This window comes from Lissotriton helveticus, chromosome 8, assembly GCF_964261635.1.
Source record: "Lissotriton helveticus chromosome 8, aLisHel1.1, whole genome shotgun sequence".
Taxonomy (NCBI): domain Eukaryota; kingdom Metazoa; phylum Chordata; class Amphibia; order Caudata; family Salamandridae; genus Lissotriton; species Lissotriton helveticus.
In genome coordinates this window covers 1,402,783,045-1,402,803,395 of record NC_136069.1, presented here as the reverse complement: position 1 = coordinate 1,402,803,395, position 20,351 = coordinate 1,402,783,045, and positions in this window count along the sequence as shown.

Below are 20,351 nucleotides of genomic sequence, written 5' to 3'. Positions count from 1 at the left end.
CAAGGTGTCCTGGGACCTCTCGTGCATGGCTGATGTCCTGATTGTTTATGTTTATGTTTATGTTTATTGGTTTGTATAGCGCTGAATCACCCATGAGGGTATCTCGGCGCGTGGGACTAAACATGATAGCAGTACCAATGAATAATTAAAAAAGATATGTTTTTAACATTTTTCTAAATAGGATCAGATTGGAACAGGCACGTAAATGTAGAGGCAGGTGGTTCCAAAACATAGGGGCCTGGTAGGAAAATGATTTGGCTCCACTACATGCTTTTTTTATCCTAGGAACAGTAATCAGTAGCTCTGAGCTAGATCTAAGAGAACGCATAGGAGAATAAGGGGTCAATTTACAGGTCAGATACATAGGTCCTATCCCTCTAAGGGCCTTGTGGATGATACATCCTATTTTAAACTGTATTCTTTTTATGATAGGGAGCCAATGTAGCTGATTCAGGAGAGGTGCTGAAGGTGTTCTAGCCGGTGCATCAACTGCAAGGCGAGCAGCGGTGTTTTGTACAACATAAATATAATTAGAAATAAAAGTAGTCAGATTTTAAAACTAAAATGATAGACAAGTATTATAGAAAATAACAAAAAAATGTAACCAATAGGATTGAACGATGTAAGACATTTAAACTACGGTGTCACAATAATCTACTACCATACCAAGAAGATGAGAATGTAATGAAAAAACCCTCTGCATGCCCTGAATGCAAAGCTTGTTTGCATTGCATGTACATATGATAGTGACATTTTCAAGGTGACAACGTTTTGGTTCCCATATGTAAGATCTCTCATGCAGACAATTGATAAAAGCCTTTTTGGTATCGGAGTAGATTGTGAGTTGCCAGCTGTGATAAAGGTATTGTTATTGTATTTCACTTTGATGGAATGTGTCCAGTTTCTGAGAGAATGGATTGAAACTGGTATCAGTAACATATATGCACTTTTAGAGACGGTATTGTCAGTTAGGGGGAAAAATACCGAATTATACATGCTTAGCTGTAAATAAAGAGGGTGTTTTTCACGGAGGGGCAATAGAGGAAAACTCAACTTGTCTCTAATATGACTCAGAACCCCAAGAAGAAAAAAACATTCCCTTCATTCAAAGTTGCACATCTGTAACTTCATGCGGTTCATGGGCTCTGTTATTGCGAACAAGTTTTTGGGACTGTGGTATTTTAAAAACAGAAATGAATACAGACTGAGGAGTCAGGCTCCAGCAGAGTCATCCAAGGGGCATCGCACGGGACATTAATCCAAATGTTCCTGCCTTTTCACGGTTTCAAATTCGTGCTGCAAACACTATTTTGGAGCAAGCCTGTCAAGTTAATTCATGGTGGGTAAAATGGAATGAACCACTACCTGGCGTCGGATACTGATATGTTGGTTAGCCATGACCTTTTTGTCTCAGGCCCCACAAAAACTTCTTCACAAGCCTGGGCTCCAGCTGTAGGACTGAGCATTCAGTCACATCATTGGAAATCGAGTTATGGTTCTCACTGCCATGAAGTAATTGCAGTGAATAATAATATTTTGGAAACCCTGTTTTGACTGGTGGATGGGAAAATGATCCAGATAATAGCAGGCTCAAGAGAAAAAGGTCTAGGGCTAGAATACTGAACCACATGGTTCCTCTGCGATAATCATCTTTGGAACGTTCTCCACAAGGCGATCTATGGCAAACTCTGCAAAACACTAGGGGGCATATTACCAAGCAATAGCGATAATTATCGCTATTGCTTGGTTAGAGACAAAAATTTACCGCATTTACCGATTTTTATCGCAGATAAACCTTTATCGCAAATGCGATAAAAAACGGCCGCAGTGCATGAATATCGCTGAAAAGTCAGCGATATTCATGCATTACCGAGCTAATGCTCTTAGCCATGTTATCCACCTACCATTGGATAACATGGCTAAGAACTGCTCAGGGCAGGTGTTAGCTTTTGGAGATATTCGCGCTTAGCGCGAATATCTCCAAAAGTTGGTAATAGGAGATAGCGATGTTAGCGACTGTTTCCAGTCGCTAACATCTTGGCACGCCCACTTTGCATGTCATTAGTGATAAATATCACTGACATGCAAAGTGGGGCCCAAGATGGTCGCTATCTCCTACTAGCTGTCGCTAACTGGTGTTAGCGACAGCTAGGTAATAGGGAGATAATTTTATCTCCGCTTTCTTGGCTTTTAAAGCCAAAAAAGCGGAGATAACCCCCTTGATAATATGCCCCTAGAATCCCTAGGGCCTGCTTACGATTGTCTGTTAAACTTTAACCACGCAACATTTGTTTGAGCAGGGATTACAATTATAAGTGGTGTGGTTAGCAGATGTGATAAAGTTCACAGCCTTCCGGCAGGTCAAATCTTGATAGAATTTAATGGTTTTAAATATTCGATAAATACATGAACATGACGATTTCGGAAAAGCAAGCAAGAAAATTCACATGATGGCCAATGTTCTGAGTAAAACTATGCGATAATTCCAGCACAAAACAAAATTGCTAACACCTCATGCCGGACTTTGTTAAATGTGATAATCATTAACCCAAGGGAACTCATAATCAGGCCTCAAATATGTTGTCTTCCTTCTATGCTCAGAACTCTACAAAAAAAATCCCCAAAATGTATGTATGTAGTCCACAACAACAAATAATTGTCAAATAATGGCCAAAACATGCCTTTATATAGTTGCCCATGGCTAGTGGATCAGAATAGTTACTTTGGTCAATTGCCCAATAAGCAAATAAAGACACAAAACATATCTCATTTTTAAAATACAGCATTACCGATAACATCGAAGGAATGTTACTTAACAATTGTTAAAGATTTTTTCAGATGTCAGACAGCGTTGTACAACACAAGATGGCTTTAATCCCCTTCTTAGATCTTGCTACAGTGTCCCACCAAAATATCGCCCAAAGAATATCGTGAGACAGAAATATTGGGCTTGATTCACCAAGGTATCTCACATTTTCTGTAAGTTTACACTTTAAAGTAAGTTTACTACTTTTGGTATTCACAAACACTGAGTGTAAATGTACTATAAAAGTGTAAGTTACAATCCTCCACCCCCAACTGATAACAATTGGTGTACACTTGTGTGGGTGGTGGGTGTTGCCCTTCCCTAAACCACTCTTATTCCTCCCTACCTTGTCCTGCCTCGTGTCTCACCCACTCCCTCAAATCCAACCCACATTTAATACCAAAACATATATTTACGTGTGCAGAGATTACACAGTCGGGCAGAGAACAATGTGCACATAGGTATAGGTAATTGTGGAGTTATGAACTCCACACACTGTTTATAAATGGAACTATGTAGTACATTTTGAAGTACTACAAAATGTACTACAAAGTGCAGTTTGTGAATCAGTCCCTCTGAGTGTACATTTGCTACAAAATTGTAAGCTATTGGCTTACTCTTGTGTGGGTGTTCGATGTCCCTCCCTAACATCCTCCCTCACCTTCCCTAAACCTGTCTAACTCCACTCTAATCACGTCCCATTTTGTAGTAAATCCGCCACTTTTTCCACCCACTCCCTCCAGTCCCTCCTACATTTACTAGTAACATGAACGTTTGCGAATACCCTGCATTCAAAGCGGTGAACTACGCACACATAAGTATAAGGCAAACTGCGTACGTAGTTTGTGAGTAGTATTTTTTAGTATGTATGTTTGTTTATTAATATTGTTTCTGTAAAGTATGTTTTTAAAGATGTTATTGTTATTTACATTTTCTAAACATATGTTTCAATATATACAGTTTTTTAATGTGAATTATTTACAATATTTACAGTTCTGTATTTCTGTATTTTTTTACTTTAGATTAATTACAATGACATCAAGTACATTTTTGTTTATAGATATACAAGCTGTTTAGATATGTGCTATTAAACCAACATAAAGGGGCCGATTCCGAATCGGTAAAATCCAGTCCGAATCGCCGTACAGAGCATTTTTCCCCGTACGATTCGTACGCAGAACTGTACCTGTACGTACGATGTAGTACGATGTGTACTCAATGCAATTCTCCGTACGAATCATACAAAAGACCGTACGATTCAAGAAACCATACAGATCGCACTCGGAACACGCAGTACGCGATGTTTGTACGGATCGTGGCAGCTGTTTACGAACCAGCAAGTACGATTCGTCAGTACGACACTCCGTACGACTCTTTCTCTACGGGACTTTCAAACATCTGAAAAAGCACATTTCGACTCTAAGCGCATGCAAAACGGAGTCCCCCGGGTAAGTGAGTGCACCCCATGATCAAAGGGGTACGGTGCGAACTAGTACGGTGCGTCGGGGTATGGAGCACAGAGGTACGGTACATCAGGGTACGGTACATCGGGGTACGGTGCATGGGTGTATGTAGCGTAGGTGTACGGTGTGTAGGTGTACGGTGCGTAGGGGTGCAGAGCCTAGGGGTACAGCGCGTACTTCCATGATCGCAGGGGTACAGTGCGTATGTGTATGTGTGGTTCTCCGGACGAATTGCTCATTCGCCGCTTTCCGTACAAATCGCATTCTCGATCCCCAGTCCGGATCATTCTTGGTGGGTCGTACGGCATGTTTACAAATCATACGGTTCACTGTGCGGCTCTATGTCGTACGGATTAAGCCTCATTTGTCGTACGGTTCGCAGACATTTGTACGTATTCTTTTCCTACGGATCGTACTACACGATTTGTACAGTTTTGTACGATTCGTACAGAAACGGCTACGAATACTGATCGTCGTACGGATTGCTTTCCCGAATCGGAATCGACCCCAAAGTGTTGTACTTATATTTGTTAAATAATATAACATATTAAAAAGTACTGAAAATAGTTTTTATATTCCTATCAGTATTGTTTTATAAATATTTTTATCTAAAACATTTTTGTAGATTTTTTTCAACAACAAGAAAATTTTACAATATTTTAACATATTGGTTCTGAGTCACAAAGGTAACTTCTTTAGAAAAATCTTTATCCGGTTTAAAACCATAAAAGATACATAAAACAACCATAGAATCAGAAACATTCTAAAAACATATCATTTAAAAATTGTTTACCATTAATAGCAGAACTTTCAGTCTTCATTAATTTCTCTTGCAAAAATGTATACCTTATTTGAGACTGCTACCGCAAAGCAAACATAATTTGTAGACAATTTTTGTAAGAACAAAATAGTAGATTCACAGTGTCTCACGTTTACTGTTCGCAGTAGCAGAACTTGCAAGGTTTTCCTTAATAGCATATAAACATGAAAAAGTAGCATTCCATGAGTTGTGGACTACTTTGACTGCTTATCACATTGACGTAAGTCTAAATCGTGATTTCAAAGACCTGTCTTTGGAAATGTAGATAATAGGTGAACTTTCTTCAATCTGAAACGTGTCAAAAGAAACCTTTGACTGATATTACTCTATAGCCCAGTTGCTTAATGACAGAGTGAACAAATACTGATGGCTTTTTGAGTTTATTTAAACAAGGAATTTCTGGTATTAGGGCAATATATTGAGTAAAAAATATTGAGATGCAGAAATATTGAGTTTTTAATATTGTGATCCACCAATATCGCAATGCAAAAATATCATTGACAAGAATATAGTTTTTTTAGTGTATGTTTTATTGGTATATGTTATAAATTGTTTGTATAATTATTGTTAATGTTTTTTAAAATAGTGTGTAAATTATTAGTTGTTTTTAAATGTAATTAAATTATTTATTGTAATTTTTAGTGGTTTAGCGGGTTGTGGGGTTTGTAGGGATACAGCTTGGGAAGTAAATTAATTATAATTAATCAATAATTCATTTCTAATTATTAATAATGATTTAATTGATATATAATTATGTAAATTGTGTTATTAATTTATTAAGTTAAGATTTAGGTGCAGGTTGTGGGGTTTATTGGGCTACAGGGTGGGCCATAAATTAATTATAATTAATTATTAATTACTTGTAATTATTAATACTTATTTAATTGGTAATTAATTATGTAAATTGTGTATTAATAAAGATTGTAATTTATATTTTTGGTTCAGGTTGTGGGGTTTGTAGGGGTAAAGGATGGGAAGGTAATTAATGATAATTGATTAATAATTAATGTTAATAAGATGTATTTAATTGATAATTATGTAAATTGTGCAATTAAGATACATTTTAAGTTATGTATCAGGTGCAGGTTGTTGGGTTTATAGGGTAAGGGTGAGAAGTTAACTAAATATAATTAATGAATTATTTGTTATTTATTAATTGTTTAATTGATAATTAGTTATGAAAAATGTGTAATTATTGTCATTTTTAAGATATATTTTAGGAGTCGATTGTTGGGTTTTTAGGGGTACAGGGTGGAAAGTTAATTAAGAAATAAAATATTCATTTGTTCTAAAAAAATGTAATTGATAATTATGTAAATTGTGAAATTATGATATTTGTTAAGTTATATTTTACGTTTGCGTTGTTTAGTTTATAGAGGTATATGGTGGGAAGTTATTTAAGTAATAATACATTTAAAATTATTTATTTATTTATCAAAAATTGTGTTATATATTGCATTATATGTTGTTTTATGTTTTTAATGCCTATAATTTTATTTATTGGTTGTTCTGATTGTGAGAATATAGGGTATCATTAAGATGCTGGTCAGTTGGATCATCGGCTGCCGCGATAGCAGCAGTCAGGAGACTGCCGACAAGCTTGCGGGCAGTCTGACTGACATATCATGATGTGAGTGCTGGGCTGGCAGTTGGAAACATATTGAAGGCATGCTGGTCCATGATAACACCTTCTGCATGTCCGTGCACCATGTGCCATGCACCATGTCATGCTTGGCACACGGTGCACAGAGGTGAGTGGGGGCCCTACATGTGTGCCCAGGACCACTTTTCAGGGGCCTACGATGGCAGGGGGCAGCCGTGGCCGGTAGTGGGAGTACCGGCCGGGTGGTTATGTGGGGAGGGGGAGGGGCAGGGCGGGAGGTAGTAATGTATGGATTACGGACTTTAAAAGGTAAGTAAACATAAAAATGAATAAAACTTATTTTGTTGCACACACTGCATCACCAAATGTGATGCAGTGTGTGCAACGAAATTTGTTTTATTTATTTTTATGTTTAGGTAGCCATTGCTTAAGTCTCAGGTATGGGAGACCGAAGGGACTACACCTACGTAGATGCCCTGTTGATTGAACACTAAAAAAGATTTACTAGTGCTGTTTGACCATACTCACTTGTCAGCCATCTTCCAGTTGATGTTCAGCTCACATTCAGGTAGCCATTGCTCAAGTCTGGGGTATGGGAGACTGAAGTGACTACATCTACCATGAGTCCCTGTTGATTGAACACTAAACAATGTACTAGTGGTGTTTGCTCATATTCACTTGTCAGCCACGTCTCTATTGTTACCCAGGTCATATAGGCTGAGCACTCAATACGTAATACTCTGCTCAGACACACGTATGCCTACTTAGCCTGAACTTCCCCTGTCTCCATACATGAAATGAAAGTGGCCATGAGTGACACCATATCAAGTTTGATTGTCAAATATCATAAATGCATTATGGTGGCACAGCTGATATGATTTGCTTGGTGACTCAATGATAATGCACAACACACATGAGTACCAATGCTAAACAAACAGCCAAGTTGCGTGTATGCCAGTATTGTACACAAATAGGAACTGGATTTTACATATATACCTGCTATCCTACACGCTTTTCTGTGTACGTCACTTCGAGATGCCATGCCTATCCCTCATTTCTACAAGAAGCACATCAGCACAGCAAAGTATCCGGCCAATACCACCTCATGTAAAGGATGTCTCCCAATATCTAGAAATGATTCACACACAAAGGAGAGAGCTCTCAGTGTTAATCTACATCCCAGATGTTCTATACAGCCCTAAATGCACTGTGTCAGTAATGATGTGGATGTACAAACGACACTTACAACAATAACACTATACTCTTTCTCTGAACAGGTGGATCTGGCACAACATCTGTCCAGAATCAAGACACTGCTCAGACTTTACCTCCATCCCTATTACAATCCTTCAGTGATGCAGAATCTCCTAGCGAAGTGTGCTTCGAGGACCAACCTGGATCATCTTGTGGGCCTGGGCAGACAGCAACAGTGTGTCTCGCCATGCCCAAAACCACATCTCCCACCCCAGCTGCAACATCTGTGCTGACCTCTGCCCCAACAACCTGTAATCCTAGAACAGGCCGCAACATCTCCTGCCTCCTACTCCCACTTCAAGAGGTGAGGATTATCAACCCTCTCACTGAGGACAGAGGAGGGTGGAGTCTGTATCAAGGACACATGCCCCTTGGAGAAAGGGGTGGTGAGTGGGTAACAGTGGGCTTGATAAGTGAGGCCACTGGTGCTAATAATGCTCAGGCCAACCTTGACCAACTCCTGGTTGCCTATAAGGACATCCAAGGAGTGATGGGCCAGATACTTTTGGAACTCCAGGAGCTGAAGCACCTACAGCAGAGATCCATAATTCAGCAGCTTGACAACATGGGCCAGCTGAGGGACATAAATTCCAAACTCTGCAGGACTTTTCCACCAAAACCTACCCCTTCCTGTGGTTCAACTATAGTTTGCCCTTCTACATCTGCTGCAGCCACTGGAAGGGAGGCCCTGACAGATGATGAATCCTCATACATCCATGACCCTGCATTAGTAGGTGCCCCCCACCCATCATGGGCCGGGACGTCTAAGGATATTACCAGGAGGATGGGATGGCAAGGCACCAACCATCGTCAGGAAGAAGCATCGCTCCTGATGTCCCATTTTGTGTGCAACACGTTCACTTTGTTGACTCTTCCTTTATACTTTCCCATTTCTGATGGGAGGAGTCTGTTGGAATTTGGATTAGAGACAATATAGCTCCTGCAACAATGGATTCACCTACCGACACTGACTACTACACACTTATGTTTTCACTAAATATACGTTAATTCACTACGGGCACTGCAATACATTCACTGCTCTCAATTTCTTTAGCTCCTGTAGCATCATTCACATCTAGCAAGGAATCAAGTAATTCACATGTGAATAACCAAATTTAACTATGATCAACTTGGGTAAGCATAAACATGTGGACTGTCAACAAAGTGCACGTATGTAGCACAACAGTTTAATATCAACACAGACATACAAGTGTACAGTCTCATTCCAAGTTCATTCCAGAGTCATAGAAAAATAAAACAATAGTGAAATGATCAGTATCAGTCACCACAAATGTCATGTCTCAATCTGAACAAGATGGTCGGAGGGGATCCATCTGACAATGCCAAAATATTTAGCGAAATGCTAATTTGTTCATGTCATCAGATGGTGCCACATCTACCAACTCACAATAGGAATCGCACATCAGTGAAAAAAATGAAATCCATGAATCACAGTACTAAACTTTTTCTACACAGGACCTTTCAAATCCTGTGTAGCTGCCTCTGGTGGAATGTCACACACAAATGTCAGTGATGTGCCACATGCACTGTGGCTCACAATGATGAGACATATCAACAGCTACATTCAGTTAATACACATTGAGGACTTAGCCAATGTGAAGAGAAACTAACTTGATTTGGCCAAACAACAACTTTGGGTTGAACACACGAGGGCACCCATATGTCAATAGGACCTCTACACAACAGGAAGCAAGTCCGATAGATTCTTTGTAACTTCCATATTATCACAGTGCAAGCAGGCTTGGTACCAGAGTATGTGGCAGACATCCCCAGGAACAATCTATGTCCACTTCATACTTTGTAACAGTATCATATACTTGCTGATGTCACAACTCTGAAATGCCCAATTGAAGATGATATGGTGAAGGTACCTACAACAGACCAATACAACGAGATTAGTGAGGATACCATAAATATGACACCAAACACAGTCTACTTCTAGAGTACACAGTACATGTCTATATGTCACCTACACAAATCAACAACTATTACATGAACATGTGTCAAGAGATCCCTCCAGAAACATCTGTGCACAGAGTTTTCCAAAGCTGTGCATACCAAACTGGTATCCAGGTAAAACCTCCTCACCTCATCACAACTACAGTCACTGTAATAGTCTAAGTAATGACAGCGCAGATCATACTTTCACTCATTGGAAGAAGTTGTTGATCACTTCTTGACACATGTCAACTCCTTCCTCTTCACCACTATCATCATCAATTAACGTTTCAGGATCCTCACCCGGTGGGTCCTGCTGGTCGCCATCCTCTGCGATGAGAGGGATGTTCCATTGGAGTGCGACATTGTGGTGCATACAGCATGTGATTGTGATCTGACACACCTTCCAGGGTAAATAGTAGAGGGTTCCCCCAGTCTTGGCCAAACATCAGAATCTGGCCTTCAGGAGCCCAAAAACCCACTCCACTGGCTGCCGTGTCCTTTCATGGGCCTCATTGAAAAGGACTCCCATGGTATAGTTGGATTCCTCAGCGGTGTCAACAGCCATGGGCTTGTTGGAAGACAGACAGATGTGCTAAAAATTGTCACACACTTCCTGATCATGTGACATCACACACACAACGGCTACACACATCATACTCACCAACAAGCAGGCCCTCTCCGGTAGTAGTTCTGTCATCAGCTGAGGTATGTTGCTGTACCGGCCCGACCCCCTTTCACCAACACCATCGTAGACCTCATCACACCCCAGGCTCTCTACATCCTACTCGGAGAACTCTAATTCCACATGGACAACCCCAGGGGCCAGAACACACCGCCTCCCTTCTGAAGAACCTCGCCAACATCGGACACAAGCAGATAGAGACTACACCAACCCACACAGCCGGACACACGCACGAGTCCGTCTTCTACCCCAGCGGGAACATCAGCTACAGCCACACTACAGAACTCTCCTGGATCGACCATCACTGCATGCATCTCTCCTTCGCCACGCCCACCATACACCACTGTCATGATTGCCACCCCATCGCAGCTGGATCAAGGTCATTCAAGAACTTCACAACAACACAACAACTCTTCTCATGACGTAATTCACTTGATCTGTGTATCTGACTCTTAACCCCTTCTACGCTGATGACGAGCTGGGCTCGTCATGGCGTAGCCTCCTCGCACGCTGATGACGAGCCCAGCTCGTCACGTAACATGCGCTTTAGAAAATCTCAGCGTACGGGCGGAATTCCGCCCGCACGCATGCGGTTAAACAACAAGCTGTAAAGTAAGACATTACTTTGAAATACAGTGTTTCTTACTTGTAAAGCGCTCTGATACCCGCAAGGGTCATGTTTGCTCTATATAAAAACTTCAAAATAAATAAATAAACTCCCTCAGCACAACCACTCCGCCAATGCCAATGGATGCCAACACCGCAGCACGCAACCTCCACCGATGGATCTCCTACTGCGCTGACACCCTGCCACCAAGAAAAGACCAGGCAAGTAACACTCCAAAAAGGCCAGCTGGTTCACTCCCACCCTCCATGAGTCCAGACACAACTGCAGATGGCTCGAGAAGAGATGAAGGAACAACAAAACCTAGGAATCTCATGCAACCTTCAAATCCGCCATCAGCGCACACCACCTCCTTCTGAAAACCACAAAGAAAATGTCCCTCCAAGACAGAATCAACACCAATGCACACAACAGAAAATAACTTTTCACCATCATCAAGGAGTTCGGCAGGCCCAACAGGAAGACCACAGATGGTCCCCCCTCCCAAGACATCTGCATCAAACTCTGCACCTTCTTCCACCACAAGATCAGGAAGATCGATGACAGCTTTCACACCCTGGACGTGCCCACCACACCAGCCACCATTACGCACAACCAAGCCGCACCCCAACAGACCCTGCTCTGCTGGACCCCTATCACAACAGAGGGCACACTTAAGACCATGAAGAGCATCCACTCAGGAGCCCAGACAGATCATTTTCCATACCACATCTTCTACCGAGTAGCTGTTGCCCCCCTGCTTTGCCACACCATGAACTACTCCATTGAAACCTCCACCTTGCCCGAGGCCTGGAAGCACGCCAAGATCTACCTCCTGTTGACGAAGCCGTCCACCGACCCGACAGATCTCAAAAACATCAGACCTATCTCCCTCCTTCCCTTCCCAGGTAAAGTCCTCGAGAAGGCCATCAACACCCAACTCTCCGAGTTCATTGAAGTGAACCACATCATGGACACCTCCCAATCCAGATTCCGAAGCAAACACAGCACGGAGACTGCACTGCTCGCAGACACCAATGACATCCCTCCCTCCTCGACCGGGGCGAGACTGCAACCCTCATCCTACTAGACCCCTCGGACACCTTCGACACCGCCTCCCACCGGACCTTAATCACGAGCCTCCACAATGTTGGCATCCGAGACAAGGTTTTGGACTGGATCCACTCCTTCCTCACCAGCCAGACCGAGCGAGTCAGACTACCACCATTTTTCACAGACCCCACATAGATCACCTGTGGAGTGCCCCAGGCTTCCTCCCTGAGCCCCACCCTCTTCAACATCTACATGGCCCCCATCATAGCCATCATCGGAACCCACAGACTCAACATCATCTCCTACACCGACGACATCCAGCTGATCCTCTCCCACACTAATAAGCCCACATCAGCCAGAAACAACTTCCACCATGGAATGAAGGCTGTTGCTACCCGGATAAAAAACAGCTGCCTCAAGCTCAACTCGGATAAGACTGAAGCCCTCATCCTGGGACCCACCCCTTCAGCTTGGGATGACTCCTAGTGGCCCCCCACTCCAGCAGACCATGCACACAACCTCAGCATCATACAGGACTCATCGCTCACTATGAAGTGCAAAACCAACGCAGTTTCCTCAGCCTGCTTCTTCGCGGTCTGCATGCTTCGAAAGACATTCAGATGGATCTTCACAGAATCCAAAAAGACGGTCACCCACACACTCATACCCAGCAGACTCGGCAACAGCAGCGCACTCTATGCCAGTGTCACCCAGAAACAGCTCAAGAAACTACAGAACATCCAAAACGCTGCAGCCAGACTGGTCCTCGACATCCTCCACCACAGCCACATCACACAACACCTCCGACAACTCCACTGGCTCCCAGTCAACAAGAGAATCACTTTCAAGTGCTTACTCGTGCCTACAAAGCACTACATGATGGAGGACAAGCATACCTGAACCAGTGCCTCACATTCCACGTACCCGCCAGACAACTCCGGTTCTCCCAACTGGTCCTTGCCTCCATCCCCAGGATTCACAAGACCAGAACCAGAGGAAGTTCATTCTCGTACCTCACCATCAAGACCTGGAACACCCTGCCCCTCCACCTCAGGCAATCCGCATCACTGACCCAATTCAGGAAGGATCTCAAAACCTGGTGGGACGATCCTCCACCCAGTCCGACCAGCAGCCCCCTTCCCCCAGCACTTTGAGAACCTCACAGGTGAGTAGCCACGCTATACAAGACCCTGATTGATTGATTGATTGATTGGTTGAAAGAGTCATGGGCAGAACCAGGGAATCTGGCAGAGACGTGTGAGATGTATAACTCTGCTAAATAAACCTCTTGCACATTGATAGAATGGAAGTACTTCCTGTTTCTATACACCTGTTCACAGTTTTGTGGGGATACCAAGGCTATTTGTGTGCCATCCATGGATCCAATCACATGTGGTATGTGACCAAATCCATAGAAGTCACCCTACACCTTGGCCAAATCAGAACACCTGGGGAAATGGATATAGCTGTCCATGTGTCTCATCATCACTGAAAGTACATCACGCAGTAAGCCACTAAATATAGGTTGTGACATCTACCAGATATGGCCACAGTGTACTGAAAGAAACCTGTGACAAAGAAATGTAGTGCTGACATTACTTTCACCATTGGTGTCAGAGTTGTGGGATAGTGTCTTCAAGTATGTAAATGAGGTTCCAAATGGTCACATAAATCTTGCATTGTCTGCATATTAAGACAAAACTTCTGGATGATGTCTATGTCTTCCATAGTTAGAAGGTCTGGGAATGGCTAGTATACTGGAGGCTGTCATCTCCGTCCTCTGGTGAGGTAACTATGTGTGGAGTGGACACACATATAGACATAGGCGACAGTTTCCACACTAACCTATACTAAGACACAGCCAGCAGTGATGTAAGCAAACATTAATGCATATGCGAGCAGTACACAGCAGTTCTCTTCACTTTATGTACAAAAGAGAAATCTCATACATGGCAACTTCTTTTATGATGAAAGTGGAAGAGATTCATGACACATAGCTGGATGATACATTTCCCACATTGGCCACTGTTGTGGCAGAGCCCATTCCAGGCTGAAGACATCCAAAAGTATCACATAGATATTCCACATATATACAAAGGAATCACCCAGATGATTAGGATGCACTGCTTCCATTACAACTTCCACCCATCATCTTCAGTCTGGAGTCCACATGTGTCTAGAACAGCTCTCTGCCCACCATATACACCTATTTAGTTTGTCGGACACTGTTGTGTTGTGGAGTCTGCATTGTACATATTACTACTATTACCGCTGGTGTACACTGCACCACAGTAATCGTATGTACATGCACAGTCATGTTCAACACAGACATGTACGCAAAGGTAAAGACAGGGGAATGGTGTCATACATAATGTGAGATGTTCCTACATTCACATATTGGTGAATACGCATTTAATAAACCATTTAAAAATGTGTATCTCAATACTGACAAGGTAGAAGCCTAGGCTTTCCAATGGGGCATGCGGAATAGTCAACCGCCGGGTGATTTGAACTGCACAGTAGGAGGATTCTACCACGTCAGTCGCAGCCATTGGATAACTTTGAAAAATGTGACTGCTGTCGGGCAAGTGATGTGTCCGCTGACAGAGGTGACCGCCTAAATGGATGCCTGAGTTGGGACATGGTCATTCGGCAACTGCCAGCTGCTTTGAAACATGCGGTAGGCAGATTCTACCACAGCAGTCATAGCCATTGGCAAACTTTGTAAAATGCAACCGCTGTGGTTCAATGTCTGTGACCGTCTACACAGAAGACCGCCTATGTGGTGTACTTAAAGGTTGCGGTTTGGAAAACATATCATTTCTCCAGCCACTGCTGCTTACTGCACCTTCTCATCTACAGCTGCTGTTTACCACGTCTGGGAGCTGCCATGTCATGCTGTAAAGAGCTCAGTGCTCCTCCCTTCACTCAGAACGAGCTCCAGACCCTGGTTGACAGGGTCCTTCTCCTGTACCCCCATTTCTGTGGCTCCCCAGAGAAGCAGGTGAGTACTGCTGATACGATGTGTACTCTTTAAGATTTATCCTAGCCAAGTCCATGGTCCACATTGTGCTTGAAAGTTCAATACTGATATGAATGCATTGCAAGTCAGATGCTGTGGCCCCAACATAGGACACAAAGAGTTGTGGTACATGTGCCACTGATATGTGTGGAGGTAACATCATCATGGTGATGTGCATACACTCCTGAACACTGGTAGTATACATATATATGTGTAGCTAAACCTATTTTTAACCTATGCTAACCTTGCACATCATGAAATGGCAGATGTGTTGAAAAACTTTATAGGCTTTACATCCAAACTTGAGTGTGTGTCCTGCGAGTGTGTTAAATAGGATATGTGACCTGACTGTACAGTCCCACCATTCACTCAGCACACACGAGCTAACCAAACAAATGATGGACGGAATGCTGAATAAATGGTACATTCACCCCCAGTCAAGAGATCTGGGTTAAATCCATCGTTCTTTTGCTCACCATGCCAGTGCAAATCTTTCTTGACCCTGTGCCTCATGGGAACAGTCCAGACTGAAATACAAAGCCAGGTCCTCGCTGGGCCAGAAACAAGCATCCTTGGACCGGTTTGCGCAGCACACATGAGGCATCACCAACATGTCATCAGAGAAGTACCAAGACCTGACAGACCCCTTCACAGTGACCCGTAATGCTAATGTGGTAATTAGGGAGGTCACTAGATGTACTGGTAGGTATGGTATATGTGGTATATGTGTCCATGTGAGGGTCATGTGGGAACAGTGTGCTCAGCATGCAGAGATCAAACATTGACATTGTTAAGTGCCTTTTATGCTCCATGGCCCAGGCTGGAGAAGAGTGTATTACCCAAAGGAACAGATGCACAGGGTACTCCCCCTGTATATCTGCAGATCCTCAGATGTGTCCTCAATCAATGTAACAGGACCATGAGTTGCCCTAAATGCACCTAGTGATACTAGATTTTGACGGTGCAAGGTGAAAGCCCTAGACTGGAGACTACTGTCCATGGGCCCATGTTGTCACTGTGTGTCATTGCCTTAGCACAGGCCCTTTACTCCCACATGTCCTGGAGTTTACTGTCATATGGCCAATTTTTTCTTTTCTAAGGTACACGATATTTATGCTGAGTTTTCAATAACAAAATCGAAATGTATAGCTGCAGCTAAAACCCATACATGCTCATTCTCCCAATTTAAAGAGATACAAGATGAGGAGACAGCTGATATCATCAGGCTGATAAAAACTGGCTCAGCCCTAGACCCATGTCCTCCCAAAATCTTTCCCCCAATAGTCGATCTTATTAGTGGAGTGACAACACAGGTCTGTAATAAGATGTTCACATCAGGGGTTTTCCCGGAAAGATTAAAAAACACCTTATTGTAGCCACTTCTTAAAAAAGCTGGTCTTGATAAAACCATGCTAAAAAATTATAGACCTATTGCTGGCCTGCCGTTCCTAGCTAAAGTAGCTGAGAAAGTGATGAACAAGCAACTGTCCCTATACATGGAACAAAACACCTTACTTGACGATTCACAGTTTGGGTTTCGTAAAATGCATGGGACGGAGACTGCACTCATCAAGGCCGCAGATGACATTAGGACCATTAGGGATCAGGGAGGGACAGCGTTGCTGGTCCTGCTTGATCTATCTGCAGCCTTCGACACGGTCAATCACTCTATTCTGATTGGCCGTGTCAAAGAACTGGGAATTCATTCCAGGGCTAAGGCCTTGCTTGCCTCATTTCTGTCGGGCAGATCACAGGCAGTAACGCTAGGGCCCTTTAAATCCAGGGATCTTGCTCTTCCATGTGGTGTCCCCCAAGGCTCATCTCTAAGTCCGACACTTTTCAATATATATGTGTCGGACTTAGCTAGGGTTATTAAAAGCTACCAGATGAGCCTCACCACATATGCCGATGACACCCAGCTGGTGTTGGCCATCAAGAACGATGGGGAAGAGGTGGCAGCCCGATTTCAGAAAGGCATGCTGGCAATCAAGGAGTGGATGGCAGATAACTGCTTACGTCTAAATTCTGAGAAGACTGAGGTAATCATCTTTGGAAAATTATCTCCGATATGGTCTTCCGTTTGGTGGCCTTCGTCATTAGGAACCATACCGATCCCGGTTCATCAGGTTAGAAACCTAGGGATAATCTTTGACGAAAAGCTGAATTTCACCAATCATGCTAATCAGGTAACATCGGTGGCATTTTATAAACTCAGACTCCTTAGAAAAATCATACCATTTCTCCCAGATAGTGCGAAGAAAACTGTGGTCAGTGCCTTGATACTTTCATCACTGGATTACTGTAACGGTTTATTTGTGAATGCTCAATCTAAGGTGGTGTCCAAACTACAACTTATTCAGAATGCAGCAGCAAGGCTGCTGTCAGGCACCCCCAAATTCAAATCCGTTAAGCATGTAATAAGGAGTTACCACTGGCTCACAGTGAGAAACCGGATCAAATTCAAAACCTTATGCCTCACTTATAAGGCATTACAAGGTCTTGGACCGGTGTTTCTCAGACAGAGGCTCACCCTATATCATCCTATGAGATCCCTTAGATCCGAACATTTGTACCAACTTACAGTGTTTCGGACGAGGACGGTCACTTGGGGAGATAGATGTTTCACCAACACCGCGGCAAAACTCTGGAACACTCTGCCGATGGTGATAAGGTCGACATCGTCACTGTGGAAATTCAGAAAATTTGTGAAGACCTGGTTGTTTGACCAATGATTTTCTTCCTCAGCATGCCTCTTTAAAACTTGACAATGTTATGACAGAGACAATAAGATGAGTTACAGCGCCAAGACACCTACGGGTATACGCCGCGCTCTACAAATTGTTAAAATAAATAAATAAATAAATAAATATGAGTAATGCTATCATGGTACAGGAACATTGTTAAGGAGAGAAATTGTCACTTTATATAATTGGTTACATTTGAAGTGCAGTTCCGAAGTGCATCACGTGCTGTGTAATAATGTGCAATTAAGCAGTATGTACAATGGTATGTTGGAGTTGTCCCATGCACAATGCCACATACAGTGTGCTCCGTGATGTCAGTACCTACCATAGAGGCACATGCAGATATAGTCTGAAGTCCACATCAGTAATCAACATGTCCACTGAGCCACAGAGTGGAAAGTATCCTTTACATGCATAGCAGCCCTTTATTTTAGTGACCCCAAAGTTGCCATGTACTCAGTGCATTGGCAGTAGTGATGTTTTTTTAGCCAGTTTGATTCTAGTCATTTGCTCAGACTTTTCAGGTGTCTGTCCGTGGCTGCAATACTACTGTAGCCTTCGGGAGGACATTGGTGCACTGTGTTACATGGTAAACCCTTTCAGAGCACATTTGGTGTGGGCCTGGGGTTCATGATGCCAGGGGCCTGGTGTAGTGAGTATAGGCATGATCAGGACGGAGGGTAGTGCTCAAAGGACATTGAAATTGTGCAGTAATGGATTTTCTGTTGCTCAGCATGTGTGCTTCAAACATGTAATATGTGCAATGTTTTTAGTTGTGTTTACTAGCTGTGTACTACCTCTGTGTCACCCTAGCCAATAACCTTTATCTTACGTGTTCACTCAGTCTCTTCATCTATTGCATCCGTACAGGTCAATGCCCATCATAAGGTGTCCATGTGGAAAGCCATGGCCTGGAAGGGGTAAACAACATTTACCGCAAATCTTTATCCCCGCAGGGAATCACAACGCAGTCGTTACAACGACCATGTTGTGATTCCGCATACCACTACTCCGCAAGTCGGAACAACGACTTGCGGATCGGGGGAGGGGTAATGGATTTAAAATCCAACACCTTCCCTATTGTCCGCACAGACTGGAGTTGGAATAGTAAATGAAACTATTCCAACATCCAGCCCCCCCGCCCCCGCAAGTCGTTGTTCCGAATTGCGGAGTAATGGTATGCGGAATCACAACGCGGTCGTTGTAACGACCGTGCTGTGATTCCCTGCGGGGAGAAATACAGCGGGAAATTAACATACATTCCCTGGAAGGTGTTGGCCCTGGGGGTCTCTCATTTCGTGCAGTGTGCATTGCAGGAAAAGGTGGGAGGACCTGAGATGCTGGAACCGGACAATCAAGTAGGTCCAGCTGGGGCAGTCCCACCAAGGCATAAGGGGCCATCGCTAAACCCTGGCCCACATACTGGTGGTGGCATACCTGGACCTTGATAGGCAGCTGAGAGCCCAACAGCAGCTAGGAGTTGTGAGTAATTTGCGTGAATAAAACATTATGCCTGACCAACTTTTTTGTTACAGGCAGCTATTATTGTTATTGTTATATGCATTTATAGCACGCTCGGCTACTCCATAGTGTGTCCCAGCGTGAAACCTGAGAGGATCATGTGCCAGAGTTTAAAACAAGAAGGTCTTCAGCTTTTCTTAAAGGTCCGGGAATCCTGGATGCTTCAGCGTGCTAGTGGCAATACGTTCCATGCCAGAGTGGCTTTCCGAACCAGGGAACATCCACCAAGCCATTGACGCAAGAACCGGGGGATATGAATCAATAATTGGGAGGAGGAGCGCAGCTGTCTCGAGAACCTCTATTGCAGATAAGTGGGACCCCAGCCATACAGAGCGCTGTGGGCAATCGACAGGATTTTAAATTTAATTCACACCTTCACAGGAAGCCAATGCAAGTAGCGCAGATGGAGGCGCACACTACTCCTTCTGGAGAGGTCCAACAGGAGGCGGGCCGCTGAGTTCTGCACTACCTGGAGCTTGTTCAACAAATAGCCAGGAGACCCGATTTACAGCGCATGAGCATAGTCCAGGCGAGACAGAATCAAAGCCCGAACCACAGTTTCCTTTGCAGCCTTTGGAAGAAGAGGGAGAAACTTCCTCAGCGTTTTTTAAATGCCAAAGCAGGAACCCGCCAACTTCTTAATCTGGGTTGCAAAGGTTAAGTTATCCTCGATACTAACAAAAACCAAGCGAAAATGCTTGACCTAATGCGCACTGTTGCACTTCCAGCTGGGGTGCTACTATTTATGTTATAAACTTAAATTTTACAATTGATAAAACAACATAACTTTTAATTGATCAAAACCATCATAGTGTTG